Below are 5,279 nucleotides of genomic sequence, written 5' to 3'. Positions count from 1 at the left end.
CCTGTGGGGAGTCTAGGTGCTTTCTCTTGCATGTCCTTTTCCTGGGTACTTCCTCAGTGGGATGTTCTGGGGAAGTCTTGAAAATTACCTGAGAGGAAATCTGAGGTTTCAGTACAGAATGTCCCCATGGAGAGAGTAGCTCAGGCTCCAGACATCCAAGAAACCGTGTTTCCAAATCGTCACCTCCGTCCGATCTGTCAGCAACGCCCCCTGAGGAGAAAGCTAGAACCCAACTATCCAGTGCCATGGCGCCGAGGAACAGAGATGGCTCTGAAAACTTTGGATTCGAATGCTGCACCCTGGACCTGGCAGGCAGGCTTTGGCTCGGAGAGCTCTTCTGATCCGAAAAGATAGGAGTTCTCAGAGAAGATGGATCCAAACATATGGAGATCCTCGGATCCGAGACTGACGGATCCAGATGACTGGGATCCCGAAACTCTAAGACAGCAGATGGAGTTAGAGGAGGAACTTGGAGAGGTGGTGTGGTGGAAGGTCAGACTACCTGACCCAGATGAGTAGGTACCAAGGGAAAACCAAATGAGTGCAAACACAAGCACCCGCACGTACGGATGTGCATGGACCAAACCACAGGCAATAACTGAAGAAACCAAAAAAGTCAAACACAAGGAGAGTGATAACTCAGAAATGGTTTATTGTGGTAGCTCAAAAGACAAAAAGCATACCGGTTTCGGCAACAGCCTTCCTCAGTGCTTAGTAACAGAAATTACCAAACCCTTAAATCAAAAGCATCATTAGCATTCAGGAATACCATTGGTTGGTTAAGAAACTATGACAACTCATTAAGGCCAGGTTTAAACAAAACCCCCAGCCGAATAATCCAACCAGACTCCTTATTGTTTAGTAAAGTATGCCAACCAACTATAAAGAAACATTGGCCCTGGACCTTATCAATAACTGTAAATTACAGTGTGCTTACACAAAGCATTTGTGGCTCTCCTGTTCCTGATCTCACTGAGGTGTTCAGAAATTCGAAGATTCAGTGTTCTGGATGTTTGTCCTACATAAAAAGCCGAACAAGAACAGGTAGCCAAGTACACAATCCATTCAGTGCTACAATTGCCACAACATAAAATATCACAGACCTTAGGGGTATTAGAGCTAGTAAATGTCTTAGTTTTGAATATATGGGGGCATGCAGAACAATGTCCACAGGGTACACAGCCCCTGACCTTATTCCCAAATATAGTGGATTGTTGTAGTGAAGGCCGGACCTTACGTTTATAATGACTAAGATGAGACCCCAAAGTGTGTCCCCTATGAAATGAAAAAGAGCATGTAGAGGGAAGAATTTCACTGAGCTTGGCATTGGCTTTCAAAATGTCCCAATGATGGTTAATAATGTGTTTAAAAGTTTAAATATTTTGTCCAAAGGTTGTAACCAATCAGATGGGCTGTTGTGTATCTTTGTCAACATCCGACTGTTTACATTGTAACAAGTCAGATCTAGATTGTTGCCTGGCAAAGTCCCTAGCCTAACAGATATTGTCATCACTGTATCCCCTATGGATAAATCAGGTATGTAGATCCTGTTCATAATGGGCATAAGAGTCATGTGAGGAACAAATGCGACACATTCTTAAAAATTGTGACTTGGGTATATTGCGGATGATGTGTCGGGGGTGATGACTGTGGGCATGCAGGAGAGTGTTGTACTGAGGATATTTGCATAAAACCTCAGTTTTTAATGTGTGATCTGTGTCCCTAGTGATAGTAACATCTAGGAAAGTAATGGAGTCCTTGTGAGTACAAAGTAAATTGAATGCCCCATTTGTTCTGATTTAAATACTCCACAAATTCCTGCAAAAAGATGGTATCCCCCCTCCACACCATCCAGCAATCGTCCAAGTAGCATTGCCAAATGTCAATTTCTCCGAGATATAAATTATGTGAGGTGTCATAAATTAACTGTTCAATGTAGACCATGAAAAGATCTGCATAGATGGGGGCGAAAGATGCCCCCATAGCCGTACCCTTCACTTGCCAAAAACATTTACCAAAGAAATAAACATTCCTGGTCAACATATGTTCAGTTAAACAAACTAAAAAAAACTGTTAAATCCAGGGGGATAAATGTTGGCTTGATCCAACCAAAATTGTAAAGCCGCGAGACCAGCCCAATGTGGGATGTTGGTATATAGTGAGGACACATCCAGGGTACACATGAGCCAATCCGGCTCTAACTGCATATTTTCAATAATTTGTAAAAAACTGGTAGTATCCTGAATTCTGGCCTGAACTAAAGGCAACAAAGGCTGTAGATATTTTGTCAAAAAGGCAGACAATGATGCAGTTAATGAACTACGGCCCGAGACAATTGGTCTCCCTGGGGGATTGGACAAGTCTTTATGAATCTTGGGTAGGAGGTACAGATATTGTGAATGAGGGTCAGAAACTGTCAAATGATAGACTGTTTTCTTGTTGATAATACCCTCTTCCAAAGCTAGATTGAGAAAGCTATCAATCTCCTTTTTGAATTGTAATGTCAGATCTAATGGCATATACATATAGAACTGTGCATCCCCCAGTTGTCTCTCAGCCTCAGCCAAATATTTGGCCCAGTCCATAATCACTATTGCCCCATGCTTATCCGCTGGTAAAATTACCAAATCTTGTTCTGCCGTCAGCTGATGTAACATTTGTTGTTCCGAAATAGTTAAGTTATGACTGATGTTTGGAAATAGGGATTTGTTGAAATGGAGGTCTTTCAACACACAATCCTTGAAAACATCCACATACTTATCCACTGGAGGGATAAAATTGGACTTGTGAAACTGAAAATCAGTAGATCTTTGGGTATTATCATTTCCCCCCCCAAAAATCTCAAATTCAATACTCGACAAAAATTCAATACATCATTAACCGGGTCTATATTATATTTTCAAAAGTTTCAAACATCGAACACCATATGAGTGATGATTGAAATTTCGAAAATATAATAAAAAAATAAAAATAAAAAACTATACTTACCTAAACTCTGCAGGCAGGAGGGCAAGCCTCCCACACTCCCGCTACTTAAATATTCCTACTCCAAGATCGCACTGCATTGAAGTAAAGGGAAAATATTCCCTACTGTGATTTCTATGTTACACGCACATTTTGACAAATCGGGTTCACTCAATACACGTTCGCCATTTACAATTTTCGATCACGCGATAGGAACCCTATTAACCAATGAGTTTTCATATACAAAAAAGCCAGGAACAAAATTTAAACTTCTGTCAAGTATCTTTAATTCACTCTCAGAAAGAACATAACTGGAAATGTTATGAACATTATTATTTGAACTTACTGAGGTATTATTAAATCCAACAGCTGTTGTAGATTGTTTATTGGCCCTATGTTTCCTCCTGCCCCTACGTCTGTTCCCCCTAAAGGGTCATTACTAGGGTGTCTCTTTACAATGGGAGAATTGAAAGGAGGGGTGAAGTCAATATCGGTGGCCAAAGAAGACTCATCGCCTGAGGTGTCACTGGGACCATTACGGCCATTTTTAAGTATGGAGCGTGGTCTTTTCCTATTTGTCCCCAATTTCTTCCCATCAGAATCAGCAAATCTAACATATTTCTGTTGAGCCGGAAAGGGCTTGCCCCTTTTGTAATCCATAGCATCCCTATTAAACTTGTGTATCTTTTTATTTTTCAATTGTTGTTCAAGGACTAATAAATCCTTGGCTAGATGGTTGAAATACTTGGCAAAAAAATGGCTCCCTCTCAAATTGTTTCACTTCCTCATAACTAGAGTGTACCTCAACACTAAATTTGTCAATGGTCCTTTCATAATGTGGAATAAGAGCATCCACAAACATCATGGAGGATTTATGTTGGTCCTGAGCCCAATCGTCCAACAGAACATCATCCATCATACTAACCCATGGTTGTATTCTTACCCGGAGCCCACGTGGCGAAACCCTTCGAAACTTATAGGCTTTAAACAGCTTGAGGTGCCACACGTTAGTCCTAAGGGATTTCATGCTTTTGGTCATTTTAAGAAAGATGTTAGCGTATATGTCTTTGGGATTAATAGAACCCAAAACATTCCTCTCTATGTTATTGGGTCCTAATCCAAAAGCATATAAATCATCACGGTCTGCAGACAGACCTTGTAAAAGTTTTGTGAAATCCATATTAAATAACAGTGAACTTTAAACCATATAAGGCGTATTGCTCCAATACCACAAATTACAATCAACAGTAAAGTGCAAAAGTATGAATTCACACCATTTAAAGTTGGGTTCGAGTAAAAATAAAAAGGTTCGTTCACAAAAATATATAATCAATTGAAAGGCCCCTGAAAAAAAACAAATTAATGTCCATGTCTATAAGGCTTGAAAGTAAAGTCAAAAGTATTCATCTGTATACAATAGATGTATATAATAGAAATGTCTTCCCAATACAATCAGTCCACCTGCCAAGCATTCAGTATCCCACGTCAAATAATTAACCTGTGTAAAAGTGGTTCAAAATAACCATCAATTAGTTGACATAGAGATGCTTGTTACAATATAAAAAGATATACCTGTTTCCATTAACAAAAATCTTATCAATTGTCAAACCCACAGAAACATATATATCTCAATATTAATAACCAAATGTATTGAAAAATGTCTGTAAAGAGTCCCAACGACCACTCGGACCCAAAAATAGGAATCTGATCAAAAAAGTCCAAAATGAACTGAAACTGGCATCGACCATATTGACCTCATTATGTAAAGACCCTGGTCCCGAGTTCAGCAACTGTGGAAAATAATTATTAACAGTAACTGGTAGTCTGCAAACCTCCAAAAAGCAGGACAGAAGAAAAATGTATGTTCCCAATGAACTGTTCAGCTCACCTCCATATACACCAATTCCACACAGACTGTAAATGAAAGTCTTTGTAGGCCCTGCGGCTCAAACCACAAATGCATCCACTCCTTGCACAAAATACTACGACTGTAAAAGCAAGGATAATAGGCCATGCCAAGTCTGTACACTCGTACAGTTCCAGTCAAATGAAAATCACATACAAGCCAAAAAAACACCTTACCATGTGGAATCGTAGGCATTAAATAAGTCGTTGTAACTGGATGTTTTCAAAAGAACTACATCCACCAATGAAGAATCCACCAAAAACCTGCTAATAAATCTTCACCTGATGGTAAATGCTGGCCTCCAATCCACAAAGGAGCAGGAAATAAGTCCTAATCCACCATTCAGCTCATCTCCGTATTGCCAAATTGAGAATGGTGTTGTATTAGGCCAAGCAGCTCAACCCAGATT

The sequence above is a fragment of the Protopterus annectens genome, chromosome 12.part0 (assembly GCF_019279795.1).
Source record: "Protopterus annectens isolate FY-2018-M chromosome 12.part0, PAN1.0, whole genome shotgun sequence".
Lineage (NCBI taxonomy): Eukaryota > Metazoa > Chordata > Ceratodontiformes > Protopteridae > Protopterus > Protopterus annectens.
This window is presented reverse-complemented; position numbering follows the sequence as displayed.